This window comes from Silurus aristotelis (assembly GCF_946808225.1).
Source record: "Silurus aristotelis genome assembly, chromosome: 12".
NCBI classification, from domain to species: Eukaryota; Metazoa; Chordata; class Actinopteri; order Siluriformes; family Siluridae; genus Silurus; species Silurus aristotelis.
The window spans coordinates 27372219-27385436 of NC_139585.1; the positions used below are offsets into that span (position 1 = coordinate 27372219).

At 42.1% G+C, this 13218-nt stretch overlaps 1 long non-coding RNA gene across 1 annotated transcript; it reads left to right on the forward strand.

The window, feature by feature from the left end:
• The first annotated feature begins 10037 nt into the window (after positions 1 to 10037).
• Positions 10038 to 10744, forward strand: LOC310734844. The gene is made up of 4 exons (XR_014536159.1): positions 10038 to 10177; positions 10241 to 10352; positions 10430 to 10614; positions 10720 to 10744. It is a non-coding gene; the product is annotated as an uncharacterized lncRNA (long non-coding RNA).
• Positions 10745 to 13218: the final 2474 nt, after the last annotated feature.

Consider the following 13218-nt stretch of genomic DNA (forward strand, 5'->3'; position numbering starts at 1 on the left):
CCCTTGCCTTAAAGTTTGAAGTTGGGCTAAACTGCGTACCTTTTATTACTAGGAACATTCAATAAAAAAATAGGATTCATGTGTGATACAGCTTATAATAATGTCAAATATTTCATTTATAATTTGACCGTGTAATAATCTTTTTTCTTTTTTTGCATTTTACCTTGAAAGTTTAGAAATGTGTTGGGCTTAAATAAACAAATAATGTTGCACATTACATATTGATTCAAAATGAGAGATCCTTAAGATGGTAATATGTAAAGGTTTTAGTCAAGAATAAAATAGATCCTGCATACGAACATGTTTTATCCTTAAAAAGGTTTGACTCACAAAAAAGGTCCATTGATTACCATTCTCCAGATACACACCAAACACCTCTTTTGCCCTTTCCAAAACATTATTCTGTAGATTCAAAGAAACAACAGAAAAAAACACTAGCATATGACAATCAAAATGCTTTAATTAAGATCGCTGATGTTGAAAAGCTATTTAATAATTCATTCATTCATTTTCTCACGCTTATCCGTAATTCGGGTCGCGGGGGCAGCAGTCTAAGCAGGCCCCCGCCTTTGACTGCCGCCCAATCCTCACAGCACCGTCCCTTACGGTCCCTCGGGCAGGTGGTGAGCCCACGGGAAGGCGGCCCCACGTCACGGACCTTGATATTTCCCTCGTAAGGGACTATTTAATAATATAGTACCTAAAAAAATCACTGACATACCTTAAGAAAGTAGATGCTCTTTGCCATTTTAAAGCCATCCAGTATTTTTGTGAGCACCTGACAATTGATGTGCACAAACACATGGGCGTACCTGGTTTAGAGTAGATCAACAAAATATTGTTTTCCATTTTAATAGAGTTGAAGAAATACTGAAAGTATGCGTGACTGCACTAAATATTACATTATTGTCTGTATCATTAACTAATATTTTATTTTAAATTGTTATTATTATCATCATCATCATCATCATCCTCATCATCATCATTTTTTATGTGTACACTTCAAGATATTGCTGATAAAATTACACATACCTTACAAAGGATATCACATATGGAATTCATGACCTGAATGTTTCCAAGGACAAATGTGACATTAAAAAATAGAAAAATCAATTAAATGTTATGAAATGTTGTTGTGAAAAGTTTATTAACAGACATTTTTAATTTTCTTTAATGTTGTTGAAACCTGGTCAGCAAATAAATGTTGTAAAAATATTTGGGAAAACATCCAGAACATGTTTGAAGGCTAAATTGTAGAACAGGGGTCTCAAACTCAAATTGTCTGGGGGCCATTGTTGTGACTGACATTTCAAGGGAGGGCCAAAAGAACAAAACAAAACAAAAAAAAAACTTAATTGCTGAGATGTTGACTTTCATTTGTTTTGATAGATCTCCTCTTATCCATATGGAATTCTGGATTCCAAGATGTTACAATGTACTGCACAAGAGTTGGAAAACATTTAAGTCTATCATTTAACCCTAGATTACTGATGTCATTATATGAAATTAGTTTGATAGATGATCAAATATAACATTATAAAAATGACAGCTGTAAGCACATAATATATATGACTGAATGTATTTAGAAAGCAGAGCTTTTTCTCATTCATTAATCACATTAACATTTAGTTAAAATCAACACATTTAAAAGAACAGATCCCTTAGTAATTACATTTGAACAGCATTCAAAAATCAGATTTTGATATAGGTGATGAATTGAGGTCAACATATTCATATGTAAAAGAATAAATCAGTGATGACTTGAGGTCATCATATTCATGTGAAAGCATAAATCAGTGATGACTTGAGGTCATCATATTCATTTTTCTTGGTTTACCACATGGACAGAACAGTCGGGGAAGTCAAGAGGAGGTGGAGTGTGTCTGATGGTGAACAACCGCTGACAATGCAAGCATCGTTCCTCTTTCACGCTCCTGCACACCAAACCTGGAACTACTGACCATTAAATGTTGGCCCTTCTATCTACCTCGGGAATTCAGCTCGGTCATAGTCAGTGCCGTTTATATTCCACCTCAAGCGGACACGGACACTGCAGTATAAGATTTACATAAGACATTAACTCTTCACCAAACACAGCACACAGCTGCGCTCATTGTGGTCGGAGATTTCAACAATGCCAACCTCAAGCGCGCACTACCAAACTTTCATCAGCACATCACCTGCCCCACCAGGGGCGAAAGGAAACTGGACCACTGTTAAACACCATTCAAGAACAGCTACAAGGCACAATCACGTCCATCGTTTGGGAAATCGGACAATGTATACCTGTTTACAAACAAAAGCTGAAACAGGAAGCTCCGTTTCAGAGGGAGGTCGCCCGCTGGACTGACCAATCGATGGCCGCTCTGCAGGATACTATGGATGACGCAGACTGGGACATGTTCCAGCGCAGCTCTGATGACGTGATTACGGAAGCGGTTGTGGGATTCATCGGGAAACTAGCAGATGATACGGTGCAAAAAAACACTATCGGAATGTTTCCCAACCAGAAGCCGTGGGTGGATAAAACCATCCGCGACGCTCTGAGATCCCGCTCCGGTGCCTACAACACGGGGCTCGACACCGGGGACATGGACGAGTACAAGGCTGCATCTTACAGTGTTCGCAGAGCGGTGAAGGATGCAAAGTGGTGCTACGGGAGGAAACTAGAGTCACAGTTCCAACATGGTGGCTCTAGGAGCCTGTGTCAGGGACTAAGAACAATCACGAACTATAGAACACTATCTTCTAAAATGGTGAATGCGGTCGCTTTTCCGGCAGACGTGCTAAGCACCTTTACGCTCATTTCGAGGCTGCAGCTAACCACGCTAGCAGCACTAGCGGCACAACCAGCGCGCAGGCCGAGAGAGCCGGAATGGTAAACGCGTTCACCATCTCGGAGCATGACGTGAGGAGGGCATTCAGGAGAGTGAATACCAGGAAGGCAGCAGGACCAGATGGCATCACAGGTCGGGTTCTGAAAGCCTGCGCTGACCAGCTAGCAACGGTGTTCACTGAGATATTCAACATCTTACTGGAACAGTCTGTTGTCCCCTCATGTTTCAAACAGTCCACCATTGTTCCTGTCCCGAAGAAACCCCAGCCCACCTGCCTTAACGAACTATTGCGCTGTAGCCTTGACCTCAGTAGTGATGAAGTGCTTTGAGAGACTGGTCAGAGACTTTACCACTGCATCACTACCAGACACAATGGACCCATTACGGTTTGCGTACCGTCAGAACCGTTCTACTGAGGACGCCATTGCTCATCTCCTCCACACCACGATGAGCCACCTGGACCAAAGAAATGGGAATTATACAAAGATGCTGTTTGTTGACTACAGTTCAGCATTTAACACTATAATTCCCTCCACACTCACCTGTAAGTTAGAGGTCCTGGGACTCAGCCTGCTGCTGTGTCAATGGATCTCTAACTTCCTGACTGACAGACCACAAGGGTGGGAAAACACACCTCATCCACCCTCACCCTCAGCACTGGAGCTCCCCAGAGTTGTGTTCTGAGCCCCCTGCTGTACTCGCTGTACACATACGACTGTGTGGCCACTTCCAACTCCACCACCATCTTTAAGTTTGCTAATGACACTGTTGTGGTGGGTCTGATCTCCAACAACAATGAGACGGCCTACCTACAGGAGGTTAAAAACCTGGAGAGATGGTGCCAGGAGAACAACCTTCTTCTGAACGTCAGCAAGACTAAGAAGTTGATCGTGGAGTTCAGCACAAAGCAGGAGCGGTCATACCAACCGCTAAACATCAGCGGGACTCCAGTGGAGAGAGTGGACAGTTTCCGGTACCTAGGTGTTCACATCACACAGGACCTTTCTTGGTCCTGTCATACCAACACCCTGGTGAAGAAGGACCAGCAGCGTCTGTACCATCTGAGACGCTTAAGGGACTTTAAACTACCCTCTCAGGTGCTAAAGACTTTCTACACCTGCACCATTGAGAGCGTCCTGACGGGTAGCATCACTTCCTGGTTCGGGAACAGCACCATGCAGGTAAGGCGAGCTCTTCAGAGGGTGGTGCGGTCAGCTGAAAGTACCAGCCACACCGAGCTCCCTAACCTGCAGGACATCTACAGCACGCGGTGCCAGACCAGAGCTGGGAAGATTGTGAAGGACCTTAGCCAACCCAACAATGGACTCTTTTCTTTGTTGCATTCAGGGAAACGCTTTCGCTTCCTGAAAGCGAACACAGTGAGAACGAGGAGGAGCTTCTTTCCGCAGGCTATTCAGAGTTTAAACCAGGAAACACCAGGGATCTAAAAACTGGATCTAAAAGCTGGTCACTCTCTCCATCATCACACTTCTGCAAATATTTTTATTTTTCTGTCTTTCCGCACAACAACACTTTAAACCCTGGACAGTCACTTTAACTGTGGACTTGCACGGCACAGTGCACTTTATACCACACCAGTTCACTTATACCACACCATACTGCACACGTTCACTTTAAGGACAATCACATCAAACACCTTATGTGATTTTTGTTTACTGGACATAAGCCTGATACTGTACATAAGCATACCCTGTATCCATAAACATTCCCTGTATATACAATTTTTCCTATTTTTCCTATATATATTGTTACGACTTCTTTTTGTTAGTCTAGGGTTTGAAGCTGTAACATTCATACTGTGATCATTCTGTGGATAGGCAGGGGAAAAGGACACGTAAACCAAATATAATACAAAGAATTTATTCGACCAATTAGGAACAAAAGGAAATGACAACATATACACAATATTTACACAACTGATCAAAACCAAAAAACATAATAAATAATCCCACAGGAGAGAGGGGCTGGAAGTGGGGCTAAAGAAAAGAACACAATAAAACAAACCCAACTAACTTAGTATAAACAACTAACCTAACACTAAACAAAGCAAGTTTCCGGTGCCTCTACATGCCCTAGCTTACCTACTCTAAACTACCCAAAATACACTCCTAGCTAGTGTCTCTATACATAACACTATCTACGTGTTGCAAGATGTAAGTCACGTGACATACTACCTGCCCAACACTCCTGGGGAAAACGCAAAGGTTGTTATCAGAGTATAAACACTACACACAAAAACAAACAAGATAACAACATTAAACTTTAACTCAACAAATGTTGTACAAACCCAAGTCGAAAGGAAAGGAAAAAAAACAAGAAACAGAATAAATGCTTTAACCGCAACAAGGAGCAAAATAAAAGGTGCTCTCCTTAACGTTCCCGCAGTCCTCTTTTTGAACCCAGCAGCAAACCGGATTGGCCACAAGCGCAGTCACGTCACAAATAATGATTACTTCCCTAACCAATAGCAGTCCAAAACGGGGAGGAACCTTAAGAAAATTACAGGAAGGAGAAACAATAGAGAGAGATAAACACACCCACACAAACGAACATCTACTGGGACGTAACAATATCTTTATTTTTATATATTTTTATATTTTACATAGTTTATTGTTTTTATTTATTTGCCTTCTTTTTTTCTCTTGTTTTATTTTTTTCCCACCCATCCTATTCCCTCATGCCGGACAATCGTACAAAGCATTTCACTGCATGTCGTACTCTTTTTATCGATTTTTATTTGCAGAGCGTTGTTTATTTTGTATTTTGGCGGACTCTGCAAAATGGTGATAGTAATTGGGTCGCACATAGTGATGACGTCGTAAACGCTGATTGGCTGAGGAAGTTGTTGTCCCAGGGTCATCATAAAAAAATATTGGTCTCAGGGCGACACAGACTTGGCAAAATCAGGACGTGCGTTCCTCAAGGAGCTGTCTTAGGCCCACTGCTTTTCTCTTTATATATGCTGCCTCTGGTTGAAATTATACATAAACATGGTATTCGCTTCCATTGCTATGCTGATGATACACAGTTGTATATTTCAGCAAAGCCAGATGAGAGAGATCAGCTTAACAATGTTGAGGAGTGTTTAATTTCTAATGTGTTTAAAGGACATTAGAAAGTGGATGCTTGATAACTTTCTTCTGCTCAACTCAGATAAGACAGAAGAACTTTTACTAGGACCACATGCAGCTAGAAGAAAACTTTCTGATTATGTAGCATCTCTGGATGGTGTTTCTGTTTCAGCGTGTACGGCTGTCAAAGACCTTGGTGTTATTATTGACCCTAGTCTTTCCTTTAAGGCTCATGTGAATAATATTACCAGGATCGCCTTATTTCACCTTAGAAACATTGCTAAAATTAGAAATATGATGTCGTTACAGGATGCAAAAAAATGTGTTCATGCTTTTGTTACATCTAGATTAGACTACTGTAATGCTTTACTGTCTGTGTGTTTGAGTAAGTGCATAAATAAGCTTCAGTCAGTTCAGAATGCAGCAGGAAGAGTCCTCACGAGGTCTAGGAAATATGACCACATCACTCTTGTTTTAATCAGTCTACACTGCTCCCAATCAAATCTCGCATTGATTATAAAATACTACTACTGACGTATAAAGCACTAAACGGTCTCGCACCGCAGTATCTGACTGAACTTCTGTACCAGTATGATCCTTCATGCCTACTTAGATCAAAAGGTGCAGGCTATCTGTTGGTTCCTCAAATAATGAAAACTACAGCAGGGGGCAGATCTTTCTCTTATAAAGCCCCACAGTTGGAGTCACGCGGGACCGCCGAGGAAGATGGCAGCATAGTTGTGTAGCTCCCTGGGCCCAGCCATATTTTCAATTTATTCGAGTATATTTACTCCACGTGTATTTCTCAGAGTTAGTGTCCCTTGTGACTAAACACTTGTGAATAAAGAAAAAGTGGTCTGGACCGCGAATGTCAACGTCCACATCTAAATATTTCAAGGGAGCGACGACGAGCCGCATGACAACCAGGCAGACTTCGCTGGCACACGAGTCGTCATCACCCCAGCCGATTGAACAAGGTTTAAAGATGGAAAACTTATTATCCGAAATAAGCAAAATAAGCTCTACTTTGCAAGGAGTAGCGACGGATGTGTACTCAATCAAAGAGGCTGTTACTGACCTTAAAAACTCGGTGCATGCGATCCGAAAAAGGCTGGACGAAGCGGAGGGCCGCATCTGTAATATGGAAGACGTCACCTCGAAGCTCGTCGGAGACGGCGAGCGGCATGATAAAGGTGTGGAAGTTATGTGGAACCAAATTGAGGATCTAGAAAACAGAAGCCGCCGCAACAACGTGAGGATGATCGGTCTGAAAGAAGGGCTGGAGGCAGGTGGAATGGTCAAGTGCGTGTATAAAATCTTATTGGAAGGACTGGGTATCGATCCGGATGGAGAGTTCGAAATTGAGAGGGCACATCGCGCTCCCGCTTCCAGGCCCAGCGCAGATCAGCCGCCGAGAATTGTCTTGATCAAGTTTCTATGCTCGTCAGCCAGGGAGAAATTACAAGCGGCCAGAGAAAAGGGAATGACCGAATGGGAGGGATGTCCAGAGAGTTAGCCAGAGAATGGAGGGAATTCACCGCTTCGCGGAGGATGCTGAGAAAAGTCAACGTGAAATATACACTGGCATATCCAGCCGCTCTTTGTTTTACATGGCAGGGGAGGAGTAAGGTGTGTGGATGCAGAGCGGTTTATTAAAGAACATTGCGGTGCGACAGAATGATGGGACCAAATACTCTTTACAAGATCCTCAAAGTGGAGCATATTAGATAGATAGATAGATAGATAGATAGATAGATAGATAGATAGATAGATAGATAGATAGATAGATAGATAGATAGATAGATAGATAGATAGATAGATAGATAGATAGATAGATAGATAGAACTTTATTGTCATTGCATAGTACAGGTACACAGCAACGAAATGCAGTTTGGCATCTTCCAGAAGTGCAAAATGTAGCAGTCGTGCAAAAGTGCAGATAAAAATCTAGCATATTTACAGTGCAGATAACTATCTAGCATATTTACAGCAAGTGGTATATATGAAAGTATATACAGTGAATAAATATGAAGGCTATTTCAGTGCAGAGATGTGTGGACATTCAGAAGTAGAGTGAATAAATATAGAGGCGTACAGTAATTAAGAAAATGTGCAGAAATTAAAGGTTACAGATCACAAGATTATGGCATTAAGGAGTAGCAAGCTGAATAAACAGTCTACTATATATAATATATATATATATATATATATATATATATATATATATATATATATATATATATATATATATATATATATATATATATAAATATATACACATACATTATATACACAAATGAATGTGAAATGTTGGGCAGAATGTACAGTAATGATAAAGATACATACAGATATAAAAAGTGCAGATGTACTGAGGAGTGAAAAAGATATAATATGTAGTATGTACATGTATTGTACAGAGGTTATATACAGTCTTTTGTTTGTGTTTGTTTTGTAGTGATTTAGCGGTGTAGTGTTGAGTTCAGTAATGTGATGGTGGATGGAAAAAAGCTGTCCCTGAACCTGCTGGTTCTGGTGCGCAAGTTTCTGTATCTCCTTCGTGATGGAAGGAGGTTAAACAGTTTATGACTGGGATGTGAAGAGTCCTTGATGATGTTGCGAGCTCTGTGCAGACATCTGCTGTGGTGAAGGTGTTCAATGGCAGGTAGTTGGGTGCCAGTGATGCGTTGGGCGGTTTTGACCACCCTTTGCAGTGCTTTACGTTCACACACAGTGGAGCCTCCGTACCATACAGTGATGGAGTTGGTCAGGATGCTTTCAATGATGCAGCGGTAGAAACTCGTTAAAATCCCCGGGGACAGGTGAGATTTCTTGAGACTTCTCAAGAAGTACAGGCGTTGTTGTGCTTTTTTTTTACCAGAGCTGATGTGTTCTGCTGCCAGGACAGATCCTCAGAGATGTGAACTCCCAGGAACTTAAAGCTGGAGACTCGCTCTACCTCGGTTCCATTGATGTTGACTGGTAGATGGCTCCCGCTGTTGGATTTCTGGAAGTCCACAATGAGCCCTTTGGTCTTTGTGGCGTTGAGAGTCAGGTTGTTGGTGGCACACCATGCTGCCAGATTACGGATCTCTTCCCTGTAGGCCGATTCGTCGTTGTTTTTGATCTGGCCGACCACGGTGGTGTCATCTGCATACTTGATGAAGATGTTGGATTTATACAGAGGAGCACAATCGTGGGTGAACAGGGAGTAGAGCAGTGGGCTCAGAACACAGCCCTGCGGTATGCCAGTGTTCAGAATGAGGGTTAAGGATACCTGGTTTCCCAACCTGACAGATTGAGGTCTGTTGGTGAGAAAGTCCAGAATCCATCTGCAAGTGGAGGTGCAGATACCCAGTTCACTGAGCTTAGTGATCAGTACAGTGTGGAGGACTGTATTGAATGCAGAGCTAAAGTCAATGAACAGCATTCTGATGTATGTGTTGCTCTTATCCAGGTGGGTGAGAGCAGAATGAAGAGCTGTGGAAACTGCATCCTCAGTTGACCTGTTTGGGCGATAGGCATACTTGTGTGGGTCCAGTGTAGGTGGTAGGCCCGCAGTGAGGTGATTTAGGACCAGTTTCTCAAAGCACTTCATAGCAATGGGGGTGAGTGCAACTGTGCGAAAGTCATTCAGGCATTCAGCAGCTGAGTGCTTAGGCACTGGTATGATAGTAGTGGTCTTCAGGCATGTTGGTACCGTGGCTTGGGCCAGTGACAGGTTGAAAATGTCAGTAAAAACCTGTGCCAGTTGTCCAGCGCATGCTCTGAGAACATGTCCCGGTATGCCATCCGGGCCAGCTGCCTTGCGTGCATCCACTCTGCTAAACACTGAATAGACGTCCGTTGTTGAGAGTGAAAGTGGGCTGTAAGCAGTAGCAGAGTCCGTGGTTGGTGTAAAATGTCCTGTGCTTTGGTCAAAACGAGCAAAAAAGTGATTAAGTTCGTTCGGTTGGAAGGCACTGCTGGTTGGTTGAGCTGTAGGTTTGTAGTCTGTGATTGACTGGATATATATATATATATATATATATATATATATATATATATATATATATATATATATATATATATATATATATATATATATTCATTATGCGCACACACACACACTTTATACTTCCATAACTTTCTGTTTCAGGGTTTCCAAATGTAATTGGGTGCATTGATGGCACTCACATTCCTATTAAAGCTCCACCAATAAATGAGGGAGACTATGTTAATAGGAAATCAATTCATAGTATCAATGTGCAGGTAACAACTTAATTTTTTTCCATTCTTAAAATTATTAAAGTCATTACTTTTTCCACTAACTAGGTAATATGTGAGGCAACCCAAATCATTACCAATGTCGAGGCAAAATGGCCAGGATCTGTGCATGATGCCAGAATGTTCCGCGAGTCATCATTATGCCAGACATTTCAGCAGGGTATGTTTTACTTTATACAATTGGTTTTTTTTTCTTCCTTTTTACTATATTTGTGTTTTACACTTCAATCATTACAGGACAGTACAATGGTTACTTGCTGGGGGACAGAGGATACCCTTGTCTGCCCTATTTAATGACCCTACCCTGAACCCGAGCCTGGACCACAGACACGGTTTAACCTGGCTCACAGCCGAACACGGGCCAAGGTGGAGATGACTATAGGGATCCTCAAATCTCGGTTTTAGTGTCTGCGTGGGCGTTAGTCCAGAGAGGGCATGCAACATTATAGTGGCTTGTGTTGTGCTTCACAATATTGCCACTATAAGAGGAGAGAGCCACCCTTCTTGTATTGAGGAAGATGGCCCAGAGGAACACCTACAGATTTTAGAGGCCAATATATATATAGGCTCCAGAAGGATTACACCTTATTAAATAAGGAATATACATTATTATTTTAAACTAAAGAAATAAATGGCAGGAAAAGTAAACGCTTTCACGATAGTGATATAATATTCAAAAGGATGTATAAGTCATACTTCATTATTTTGCATTATAATAAAACGGGAGCCAATACCAAATTTGTAATTTAATACACTCACGCATTTACTCTGTCCGTTATTTTTTGCCAAGCCAACTGTCTTGCTTTAGCCGATGCAGCTGTATTGCTTCTTTTTAATATTATTGGCTTAAACTCCTCATAAGAGTGCATTAAAACCTCCAACTCTGCCTCTGTGAACTACGCTACTCTCTTTTTTCCGCTTTGAGTTTCCATGGTGACTCGTGAAATCGGCGATCCATTGAAAATGTCTTTATATATGCACCGTGCACGCGAATTACCTCTGGGTAACCAGTTGGAGGTTGATTAAACTAACTCTTCTCAGGTGTTTTGGAACCGACATACTCATGGTATGCCTGTTTGGGGTAAATCAACCCAGAGGTTATGATTTATCAAATCGTAAGTTAACCAAGCTTTCTGGAATACCCCCCAGGAGACATTGCAGTTAAATTTTGGTAGAACAGATTTCAGGTTGGAGTGATTGAAATCTCCAGCAACAATGATGGCTCCTTCCGGATGTGTAGACTGCTGTTTGCTGATAGCTGCATGCAGTTCCTCCATAGCTAGCTTAGCATTGGCATCCGGTGGAATGTACACTGCAGTCACAACAATGGCTGAGAATTCTCTCGGTAAATAAAAGGGTCTACACTTAATCATCAAATACTCTAAATGAACAGAGCAATGACTTTCAGTAACAGTAGAGTCCGTGCACCATGAGTTGTTAACATAAATGCACAGACCTCCACCTCTGCGCTTACCAGAGTCCTCTGCCGTCCTGTCCGCCCGATAAACGCTGCGACCCCCGAGCTTAATGGCGCTGCTGGGAATGTTGTTGTTGAGCCATGTTTCCGTAAAAATCATGACATTACATTCCTTAATCCGTTTGTGTGATGATATCCGGGGCAGCAACTCATCCATTTTATTAGCAAGAGACCGTACATTGGCAGGGAAGACGCTTGGAATCGATGGTTGATGCGGGTTTAGCCTTAGCATAGCCCTGATGCCTTTGTTTACGGTCTCGCTGCCGGCACTGTGGTCTCGCTGCCGGCCGAGCTGGATCAGCAGTCCGCGGTGTTCGGGCGATTTCCCGAGGGAGTTCAAAGTCCGTTGAAAGTCCATATCTGTGAGTGTTGCCGATGTCTAGTAATGCTTCTCGGCTGTATGAGATGTGTGCAAGCCTGTTCTGCGTGAATAAACTTCCTGTTGATGGAGAAATTGCTACTAAATCGCAAAATCTGGAGAGACGCTGGGCCTCTCGTTGTGCACGCGCCGCCATTTTGGTCGAGACAGGTCAGGTGCGGTGGGTGGGCGGGTGAGCCGGATAGTGGTGCTGTCTCGGAACAGTTTTGACAGCCAAGGCAGGGCTGGATAGCTGATTCGGCACCTCACGGACCGCAATCTCGTGTTGTTTGGATAGGACGGTCCTCGTTGTTTGGTATGGCCGTTCGTTTTTTGTTTTCTCTTCTTTTTATTTTGTTTGTTGTTAAGCTTTGGGTAGGGGGTTTGCTAATTTGTTACTTTCTGGGGAGAAATAGCGTTTTGCTGCTGGAAGTTTTGGTGTTTGATATGTTCAACTGTCGTTTGCTAAGTTTGAGTAAATGTACATCACGGATTAGTATACCATTCCCCGATAGGGGGCAGTCATCCAACATATCTGGTTACACGCACCGAAACGTGCGATTAATTTATATCGCGTATAGGTAGTCACATCAGGTTTATAACATGGAATATTAACGGTTGTGGAAGTCCAATTAAAAGAAAAAGGTTCTGTCGTATCTCAAACATAAACATGTAGATGTTGCTTTTGTGCAAGAGAGTCATTTAACGGATAACGAAGCGCTCAAATTGAAACGAGACTGGCTGGGGCATGTATTTCATTCATCATTTTCGAGCAAACAAAATGGGGTAATGATCCTAATACATAAGAGGCTGAATTTCGTAATGTTAACAGAAACTAAAGACGATATGGGTAGGATTATTTGTATAGAAACCCTCATTAATGGAGTAAAAGTGATTTTATGCAATGTATATGCCCCCAATAAGGCAGATCCGGGTTTTGTTCATAAAGTAAACTAAATTCTTGGTAAAAAAGGGGGGCAAATAATTTTGGCTGGGGACTTTAATCAGGTTATGAATGGGGTTTTGGATAAGAGTAAATATCAGGGATCTTCTATGCCAAGGGATAGGGCTGCCCTTCATATGCTAACAGAGGATATTGGGTTGATTGATATTTGGCGTCTGGTCAATCCAAAGGAAAGAGAATATACTTTCTATTCTCATTGCCATAAATCCCACTCTAGGATAGATTTC